Source organism: Mustela putorius, unplaced genomic scaffold (assembly GCF_011764305.1).
Source record: "Mustela putorius furo isolate JIRA1106 unplaced genomic scaffold, ASM1176430v1.1 tig00003863_pilon_pilon_pilon, whole genome shotgun sequence".
Taxonomy (NCBI): domain Eukaryota; kingdom Metazoa; phylum Chordata; class Mammalia; order Carnivora; family Mustelidae; genus Mustela; species Mustela putorius.
Genome location: NW_025422015.1, coordinates 3,210,757 through 3,221,947, shown reverse-complemented (window position 1 = coordinate 3,221,947; position 11,191 = coordinate 3,210,757). Strand labels below are relative to the sequence as shown.

At 38.0% G+C, this 11,191-nt stretch overlaps 1 pseudogene; it reads left to right on the top strand.

Moving 5' to 3' along the window:
- The first annotated feature begins 2,033 nt into the window (after window positions 1–2,033).
- Window positions 2,034–4,343, top strand: LOC123387824 (annotated as a pseudogene).
- Window positions 4,344–11,191: the final 6,848 nt, after the last annotated feature.

Below are 11,191 nucleotides of genomic sequence, written 5' to 3'. Positions count from 1 at the left end.
GGTTTATTGAGTTTAGAGAAGATTATTATTGACCAGTCTAAGATAAATGGTAAATTAAGGATGAGTGATTTTTTATATGTAAGGGACAGAGATGACAATGATTCTTTTTTTATTTACTATAATACATAATACAAAACAAAAGAACAAAGCTCTCTATAGAATGGCTTTTATGTACTTAGAAGAAATAATGAAAGTCACTTCAATGTATTACAAAATTCATATTTTGAATTCACTTTGTTATTGAGACAAATTTTTCATTTGCATTTTTAAAAAGTTGAATAATGTTCTTTCAATCATCACCTTTTGCAGTTATTTATTGTTATTTCTATAGGGCTGTATATGTACAGGATCTGTACATCTGTATCATGGAGAAATAATTATCCTGAACCAAATGAAGCCCATGCCCAGAAAAGCCTAAAGTTTAGTTTTATGTATATTAGGATTAAAAATAAAATTTCATGGTTCAGTATATAACCTAATCTCTGCATGGTCCAGAAAGAGAACTGCTTTTATAAGCACAATATCAAGCATTTAATCAGGTGGTTTCTGGAGGAAATATTCCTGAACAATAGGGAAGAGGGTGCCAAGTGGAGCTATTATCTCCACTCTATAATAAACTTACTTTCATAAACCAGCATTTTGAGTCCTAGTCTTGTAAAAACATATTGTGGTGCTTATAGCTGCTTTGTGAAAGATGGATGTTAATAACAACATATCTAAAATGTTTCCTTATGGAATCCCTTAATTAAACTCAGAACTCTTTAAAAAATATTTATTATTCTCATTATTGTTATTTTTTATAGACCACATACATATGATCTTACCTTATTATTATGGGTACTTGACCAAATTCACCACAACAATGTAATCATCTGGAATTTTTTAAGTTTCTGTGTTTCTCTAATTAACCTCGTGAGCAATTTCAATCTATCAATGAATGATGCAATATTTGTTGTATCTTGTATACATAAGAGTGTGCCTCTTATGTATACAATATTCTACTTGGTTTTATAGGAAGAAAGAAACATCCAACCGAGATATAAGAAATGTAAGAAATGTTAAACCATGTGGTTGTGATTCCAAAAGCTAAGAAATTTAGAAAAGCAAGAAATCAGATCAGCATGTAAGGGAAAGGATAAAGAAGGCTTCAAGGAAGTGTTGGGAATTTGGATAACTAGCACTGGAAATGATAGAAGATCAAAAAGAAAGATATTTCAGGTGGAGAGAAGAAATCCAGGAAGGACAGGGTGAGAAATTGACCACTGTGGGACACCAGGACAAAAGAATCCCACTAAGCTATCTTGCCTAGCCAATTACTTGTAAACTACCAGTGCCACTCATGACAATTGAACATATCTCATAATATTTCCAGATTTAAAAGCAGTTGGATCGGGGCACCTGGGTGGCTCAGTGGGTTAAAGCCTCTGCCTTTGGCTCCCGTCATGATCTCAGGGTCCTGGGATCAAGGCTTACATTCAGTTCTCTGCTCAGCAGTGAGCCTGCTTCCTCCTCTCTCTCTGCCTGCCTCTCTGCCTACTTGTAATCTCTGTCAAATAAATAAATAAAATCTTAAAAAAAAAAAAAAAGCAGTTGGATCTTAAGAATTTAAACCTCCTTCTGATATGAATTTTACAAAGTAAGCAAATGTAACCCACTGACTTCCAGATAAAGCTTCCTGAATAAACATGTGCATTATTTTTACTTCCTCCTAAAACTTGATTAAAACTTCAATGAAAGACTCTTAAGCTCTTTGAGGAAGACACAGTCGCAGGTTCAGGGGAGCTCTGGGAGCTGACTCACAGCTGTTCATTCTCGCTGCAGCCAAGGTACAAGACAATCAGGAAACCATGGCTTTTTTTTTTTTTAAAGATTTATTTATTTATTTGACAGACAGAGATCACAAATAGGCAGAGAGGCAGGCAGAGAGAGAGGGAGCAGAGAGCCTGATGCGGGGCTCAATCCCAGGAAACTGGGATCATGACCTGAGCTGAAGGCAGGCTTAACCCACTGAGCCACCCAGGCGCCCCGAAATCATGGCTTTTAAAGACACTGGGAAAACACCCATGGAACCAGAGGTGGTGACGCACTGAATTAAAATTACTGTAACCATCCCCAAAGTAAAATCTTTGGAGGTGTATGCTGACTTGATCAGAGGCACAAAGGGGAAAATTTCAAAGTGAAAGGACTAGTTCAGATGCTTACCAAAACTGTGACTATCACTACAAGAAAAAAAATGTGGTGAAGTTTCCAAGACTTGGGATCGTTTTCAGGTGAGGATCCATAAGTGACTCATTGATTTGCATGGTCTTTCTGATATTCTTAAATAGATTCCATTGATCAGTATTGAGACAGGAGTCAAGAATGAAGTCACCACTGCAGATGTTTATATCAGCCCTTTTAACAAATTATCAATTGTTAAAAAAAAAATTTTGTTCAATGAAAGTCTCTTAAGATATAAACCCACTATAGGGTGCCTGGGTGGCTCAGTGGGTTAAAGCCTGTGCCTTTGGCTCCCATCATGATCTCAGGGTCGTGGGATCAAGCCTTAAATTCGGTTCTCTGCTCAGCAGTGAGCCTGCTTCCTCCTCCCTCTCTTCCTGCCTCTCTGCCTACCTGTGATCTCTGTCAAATAAATAAAAATTTTTTAAAAATCTTTAAAAAATACATATTGCTATTTCCATTTAAAAACAAACAAACAGGTGGCGCCTGGGTGGCTCAGTGGGTTAAGCCGCTGCCTTCGGTTCAGGTCATGATCTCAGAGTCCTGGGATGGAGCCCGCATCGGGCTCTCTGCTCAGCAGGGAGCCTGCTTCCTCCTCTCTCTCTGCCTGCCTCTCTGCCTGCTTGTCATCTCTCTCTGTCAAATAAATAAATAAAATCTTTAAAAACAAACAAACAAACAAACAAAAAAAGATATAAACCCACTAAAACAGAATGAGAGAAGAAAACAGCAACCATTTTAAAAGCTGGAAGGCAAATGGAAAAATGGTAACTAACTTAGTACATTGAGAAAGGTGAATCTTAAACCCATAGTATAAAAAGTTTAAGAAGCAATCTCACTTAAACATGGAGACCTAAATGCCTAAGTAACTGGCAGAGTAATACTTTTGGAAATTGATTAAATGAACACTAAAAGTATAACAATTTGTTGACAACTTGCCTAAATAGCTTTAAGACTTAGATCTCCTTCTCTGTTCCAAAGACTGTAGGTTACCATTTCTCTCTTACACTAGAAGAGAGCTGTATTTTTGACAGCTTTATTGAGATATAATTCATATACCATAAAATGTACCCACTTATAGCATAATACAATGGTTTATAATATATTCATGGAGTTGTGCAACCATCATCACAATCAATTTTAGAACGTTCTCATTACCCCAAAAAGAAAACTCCATACCCATTAGCTATTACCCTCCAATCTCCCTTCTTTCCAGCTCTAAGAAGGCACTAATCAAATTAATTAAAATACATTAAATTTTAAATCAATTAAAATCTAATTAATTAATTAAAATTCATTAAAACTTTATCTCTATGGGCGCCTGGGTGGCTCAGTGGGTTAAGCCGCTGCCTTCGGCTCAGGTCATGATCCCAGGTCCTGGGATCGAGTCCCACATCGGGCTCTCTGCTCAGCAGGGAGCCTGCTTCCTCCTCTCTCTCTGCCTGCCTCTCTGCCTACTTGTGATCTCTCTCTGTCAAATAAATAAATAAAATCTTTAAAAAAAAAAAAAAACTTTATCTCTATGGATTTATCTATTATGGGCATTTAGTATAAATTGATTAAATCTCATATGTGCTCTTTTTTTAAAAAAGATTTTATTTATTCATGTGACAGAGATCACAAGTAGGCAGAGAGGCAGGCAGAGAGAGAGGAGAAAGCAGGCTCCCTGCTGAGCAGAGAGCCCAATGCAGGGCTCCAGCCCAGGACTGTGGGATCATGACCTGAGCTGAAGGTAGAGGCTTTAACCCACTGAGCCACCCAGGTGCCCTGTATGTGCCCTTTTATAAAGCTTCTTTCACTTGGTCTAATGGTTTTAAGGTCATCTATGTTAGAGCATGTGACAGTATTTCATTTCTTTGTATTGTCAAATAGTACTCCATTGTATGTATATATATATATATATCACATTTTGCTTACCTGTTTTTCCACTGATGGATATTTGAGTTGTTTATACTTTTCTATATATCATGAATAAAACTACTATGAACAAGTTTGTGTACAAGTTTTGTGCAGACATATGTTTTTATTTCCCTTGGGTATATACCTAGGAGTAGAATGTTTGTGACATATGGTAACTGTATGTTTACTCTTTTAAGGAACTGGCAGATTGCTTTCCAAAGTAGCTACACTATTTACATCTCCACTAGCAATGCATAAAATTTCCAACTTCACATCCTCACAAAAACTTGCTACCTGTCTTTTTCATTTAGCCATCCTCATGGGTATGTAGTGATTCCCACTGTGTTTTTATTTGCATTTTAGGGGACATATATTTTTTGAGATAGTACCGAAATCTCCTGCCCCAGGAGAGACCGCACATACAGTGGAATAAAGTAAAAATGCATATATTAATATAGAAAGCTCCATCCTATTTTTTCACTCTGCCACTAAGACAGCTACATATATATCACAAGGCAAATAAATAGACTAAATCTTTGAGCACTCTGGCTAAATCTTTGAGCACTCTTTCAGGAGAAAGAATCTAAGATATAGATATCAAGGATTTCCTAAACAAATATCCCATGACAAAGTTCAAAATTGATAAGCCCCATTCATACACTCTGAACTTCTCATCAACTTTTAACTTGCTCTACTTTTAAATATGAGCTTTCAACCAAGGATTGCCTGACATTTTAAGAAAGCCTATAAAATCAAAGAGAAACCAAGTAAAACAGGAAAGAAACATTCTGGAATAAAAGAAAAAAATAACTACATAAAGAGAAGAAAACTTTAAAAAAGGTAATAAGTATTCACTATCATTAATATCCTTAGAGAAATAAGTTATTGCATCCATGAGCCAATACAGTATGCCATATATATATATATATATATTTTTTTTTTTTTAAACCCTCAGAAGACAAAAAGCAATAGCTCTCAGGTTTACAAATAGAACAGACATGAAAAACTCAGTGGGCAGTTTGGAAGAAAGAATTGAAAATAATTTCTAGAAAGTATGCCAAAAAGATAAGAAAATGGAAAATAGGAGAATTAAGTAAAAAATAGTAGAAGGCGGGAGGAGGAGACAAGATGGCAGAAAAGTAGGAGGTGTGGTTTCAGTCTATATCCTAAAGTGAAGTGATTACCTACCAAAGAATTCTGATCACTCATTAAATCAGCCTGAGATTAGAATTATACACTTCTGGATCTATAGGGGGGCAGAAGATGCCAGTGGACAGGTAAAGCGGAGTGGCAACAATGGACTGATATTAGAAGATAAACAAAAGGGGGAGGGAGCCACCAGAAGCAACCCATTGGAAAGTAATACCCCAATACGAGAGTGCCCTGTAATTGGCGACCAGCATTAACTTGGAATCTGGTTGAAAGCACTCAAAAAGAGCAAAAAATCTTAAGGGAAAATTGGTGGAATTGGGCGGTTAGGGACAGAGACTTAAGCCCACAGACTCAAGATGGCCACTGCTAGCAGGGAACCAGAAAGCACCGTGAAGAAGCCAGGTCTAGGCTGCCGATGCACCTGAGAGCATCTGGGTGGCAGCGCCCATGAGGGTGAGGGAGCCTGCTGTGGACGCCAGCCAGCCAGCAGAACCACAGCCTTTTGCACTTGGCACGCATGCCATGTGACCAGAGTCTGAGTAGCACCCCCCCCCCAACCCAGAGAGGTTCCTGCAGGCGCTAGCTGTCACTGTCTAGGACCCAGAGAGTCTGAACTCTCCCAGCCTGGGCCAGCGTGAAAATCTCAGTGTGCTATCTCTGTTTGGGACCTCTCTGGCTGTATGGACCTGCCCAAACAGCTGCGGGGCAGTATATCTTGTGGTTTTGTGTACAGGAAAGTTCCAGAGACTGTGACTGGGGATGTGCTCTGCCAGCGGCAGAGGGGATAATTTGTGTGCTCTGGAGCACACAGAGGGGAACAGACTGAGGCTTCTCTCTGAGATGGAGGTCTGGGTGCAGTTTGCTTTCCTCTAAACCTCCAAAGAACCACCAAAAGCTGCCAAGAGGAGAGAAAACAAATTAACAAACAAATAAAAAAACCTCCAGAGAACAAAAGCCTGAAAAATTAGTTTCCTCAGAGCCCAGCCCCTTGATGGGGACAAGAGGACTCAACTCTAGCAAGACTCCCTGAAAAAACCACAGGGCAGGCCCCTCCCCCAGAAAGCCAGCCCAAAAAACAAACAAACAAAACAACAAGAGGATAACCACCACTACTTCATAGATACAATTTTTAACTTTTAATTTGCTCCCACCATTCTGGTTCTCTCTCTCTCTCTCTCTCTCTCTCTCTCTCTCTATATATATATATATAACTTTTTAACCTATTAACCATCACAGTGAGATGTTCAGTACATCAAATTCCATAATAACCTTTTAACCTGAACTTTCTTGATATATATACACCAGTGTTTTTATTTTGCTTTTCTATTTTTTAAATTTTTTTATTTTTTTAAATATTCATATAGAGATAAGCTTCAAGGTAATCCCCTTTCCCCAATGAATGCTACCCCTATATGTAAACCAGTTTTAATCCCCCTTTATCTGAGGAAAGTTGAGTCCTTTAACAAAAATATCAAGATACATTTAGGAAGAATCAAAATAACCTTCCTCGCCCACACTGAGAATTTATAACCACCCTCCCATCTTTTTCTTCTGTCAGTGTTTCTGTGTATTTTTTTTTTGTTCTGGTAGTATATAAATCTTATACGTGGGGTTCATTTTGACATTTTTTTTTCTCTTGTCATCTACTTTTGTCAGTCTTTTTGTCTGTCTGTTTTTGTTTGTATACTTTATAAATCTTACCTTTGGGGCCCATTTGGTCTGGGCCTTCTCTTTTATTTTATCTTTCTTTTTTTTTTTTTTCTTTTTTTTTTCTGTCTGTCTGTCTCTCTCTCTCTCTTTTTCTTTTTTCTTTCTTTTTGATGGTGACTCTTGATTGCTCAGAAGCATTCCAGGGTGCACCTTGCTTGCACCATGGTTGATACATTCAGCTACATATCCATTCAGCCATCTCTCACCAAAATGAGTAGGAGGAGGAATGCCCAACAGAAGAAAAATTCGGAGACTGGGGAGCCCTCTCCATCAGAGCTTTTGGATATGGACATAAACAGTATGTTGGAAAGGGAATTCAGGCTAATAATTATCCAGGCAACAGCTAGGTCAGAGAAAGCTTTGATGACAAAATGGAATTGATTATGGCAGAAGTGAAAGCCACCAGGGATGATTTAACAATGCTCTCAATGAGGTCCAATCTAATCTAAATTCTCTAAAAGCTAGGTAACTGAGGCAGAAGATAGAATTAGTGATCTGGAGGACAAACAGATAGAGAAAAAGGATCAGGAGGAAGCCTGGAAAAAACAGCATAGAAACTATGAAAACAATACTGGGGAAATAAATGACTCCATGAAACGTCCCAATGTCAGAATTGTTGGAATCCCCGAGGGGGAGGAGAAAGAAAGAAAACTAGAAGATATAGTTAAACAAATTCTCCATGAAAATTTTCCCAATCTGGTGAATGGAACCAGTGTTCATGTACTAGAGGCAGAAAGGTCACCCCCCAAGATCATAGAGTCTAGAAAGACCTTGAGACACCTGATTGTAAAAATGATGAATCATAATTTTAGACAAAAGCTCTTGAAAGCAGCTAGAGGGAAGAAATTCCTTACGTACAGAGGAAAGCCCATCAGAATAATGTCAGACCTGCCCACAGGAACCTGGCAAGCCAGAGAGTGCTGGCAAGATGTATTCATGGAACTAAATAAGAAGAACATGCAGCCAAGAATACTTTATCCTGCAAGACTGACATTCAAAATGGATGGAAAGATAAAGAGCTTCCAAGACTGGCAAGGTTTAAAAGAGTATGTGACCACCAAGTTGGCACTGCAAGAAATATTAAGGGGAGTTCTATAAAAGAGGAAAAAACCCAAGAATATCATTGAACAGAACTATATGGAGACAATTATAGAAACAAAGACTTCACAGGTAACACGATGTCAATAAAAACATATTTCTCAGTAATCACTCTCAACGTGGATGGCCTAAATGCACCCATAAAATAACACAGGGTTGCAGATTGGATAAAACAACACGACCCATCCATATGTTGTCTACAAGAGACCCATTTTGAACCCAAGGATACATCCAGACCGAAAGTGAAGGGATGGAGAAGCATCCTTCATGCCAATGGGTCTCAAAAGAAGGCGGAGGTAGTGATTCTCATATCAGACAAATTAGATTTTAAACTAAAAACTGTAGCCAGAGATACAGAAGGACACTACATAATTCTTAAAGGGACTATACACCAAGAAGATCTAACAACTGTAAATATTTATGCCCCCAATATGGGAGCAGCCAATTACATAAGAAAACTGTTAATCAAGGAAAAGAGTCACATTGATATGAATACATAAATAGTAGGAGATCTTAACATGCCACTCTCAGTAATAGACAGATAATCCAAGCAGAAAATAAAGAAACAAGACCAATGAATGATGCATTGGACCAGATGGACCCCATAGATATATACAGAACATTCTACCTTGAAACAACAGAATACTCATTCTTCTTGAGCATACATGGAACTTTCTCCAGAATAGACCACATACTGGGTCACAAATCAGGGCTCCACAGATACCAGAAGATTAAGATTATTCCCTGTATATTCTCAGATCAATATGCTTTGAAACTGGAGCTCAACCACAAGGAAAATTTTGGAAGGAATTCAAACACATGGAAGCTAAAGACCACCTTGCTTAAGAATGCTTGGATCAATCAGGAAATCAAAGAAGAACTTAAACAATTCATGGAACCATGTGAATGAAGACACTTAGGTCCAAAACCTATGGGATACAGCAAAGACGGTCCTAAGGGGGAAATACATAGTCATCCAAGCCTCCCTCAAAAAAACTGAAAAATCCAGAATACACCAGCTGTCTCTTCACCTTAAAGAACTGGAGAATCAATAACAAATTAATCCAACTCCCCACACAAAATGGGAAATAATCGAGATTAGAGCAGAGATCAATGAGATAGAAACTAGAGATATAGTAGAACGCATCAATGAAACTAGAAGCTGGTTTCTTCTTAAAGAATCAATAAGAGCAATAAACCATTGGCCAAACTAATCCAAAAGAGAAAAGGCCAAACTAATCCAAAAGAGGACCCAAATTAATAAAATTATGAATGAAAAGGGAGAGATCACAACTAACACCAAGGAAATAGAAACAATCATCAGAAATTATTATCGACAGTTACATGCCAATAAGTTAAGCAACCTAGATGAAATGGAAGCATTCCTGGAAAACTATAAACTTCCAAAATTGAACAAGCAAGAAATTGACAACCTGAATAGACCAATATCTAGTAACGAGCTTGAAGCAGTGATCAAAAACTTCCCAAAAAACAAGAGCCTAGGACCTGACAGATTCCCTGAGGAATTCTACCAAACTTTCAAAGAAAAAATAACACCTATTCTCCTGAAACTGTTTTAAAAAATTGAAGCAGAAGGAAAACTTCCAGACTCTTTTTATGAAGCCAGCATTACTGTGATCCCCAAACCAGGCAAAGACCCCACCAAAAAGGAGAATTTCAGACCAATATCCCTGATGATATGGATGCCAATATTCTCAAGAAAATCCTAGCTAATAGGATCCAACAGCACATTAAAAGGAGTATCCACCATGACCAGGTGGGATTTATCCCTGGGTTTCAAGGATGGTTCAACATTTGCAAATCAATTAATGTGATAGAACAAATCAATAAGAGAAGAGAGAAGAACCACATGGCCCTCTCAGTTGATGCAGAAAAAGCATTTGACAAAATCCAATATCCATCCCTGATTAAAATGCTTCAAAGTATAGGGATAGAGGAAACATTTCTCAACTTCATAAATTCTATCTATGAAAAACCCACAGCAAATATCATCCTCAATGGGAAAAAGCTTGCAGCCTTCCCGTTGAGATCAGGAACACGACAAGGATGCTCACTCTCACCACTCTTGTTCAACATAGTATTAGAAGTCCTAGCAGCAGCAATCAGACAACAAAGAGAAATAAAAGGTATTCAGATTGACAATGAAGAAGTCAAACCTCTCTCTCTTTGCAGATGACATGACACTTTATATGGAAAACCCAAAAGACTCCACTCCCAAACTACTAGAACTCATACAGCAATTCAGTAATGTGGTAGGATACAAAGTCAATGTACGGAAATCAGTTGCTTTCTTATAAACTAACAATGAAAATATAGAAAGGGAAATTAGAGAATCGATTCCATTTACTATAGCACCAAGAACCATAAGATACCTGGGAATAAACCTAACCAAAGAGGTAAAGGAACTCACTCAAGGAACTACAGAACACTCATGAAAGAAATCGAAGAAGACACAAAAAGATGGAAGATCATTCCATGCTCATGGATCAGAAAAATAAACATTGTTAAAATGTCTATACTGCCCAGAGCAAACTATACTTTCTTTTTTTTTAATATTTTATTTATTTATTTGACAGACAGAGATCACAAGTAGGCAGAGAGGCAGGCAGTGAGAGAGGAAGGGAAGTAGGCTCCCTGCTGAACAGAAAGCCTGATGCAGGGCTTGATCCCAGGACCCTGAGATCATGACCTGAGCTGAAGGCAGAGGCTTTAACCCACTGAGCCACCCAGGTGCCCCAGCAATCTATACTTTCAATGCCATTCCAATAAAAATTCCACTGGCATTTTTCAAAGAGTTGGAGCAAACAATCTTAAAATTTGTATAGAATCAGAAGAGACCCCAAATTACTAAGGAAACGTTGAAAAAGAAAAATAAATCACGTTGCCTGATTTCAAGCTTTACTACAAAGCTGTGATTACCAAGACAGCATGGTACTGGCCTAAAAACAGAGACATATACCAGTTGAACAGAGTAGAGAGCCCAGATATGGGCCCTCAACTCTATGGTCAAATAATCTTCAACAAAACAGGAAAAAATATACAGTGGAAAAAAGACAGTCTCTTCAAGAAATGGTGCTGTACATATATTGTA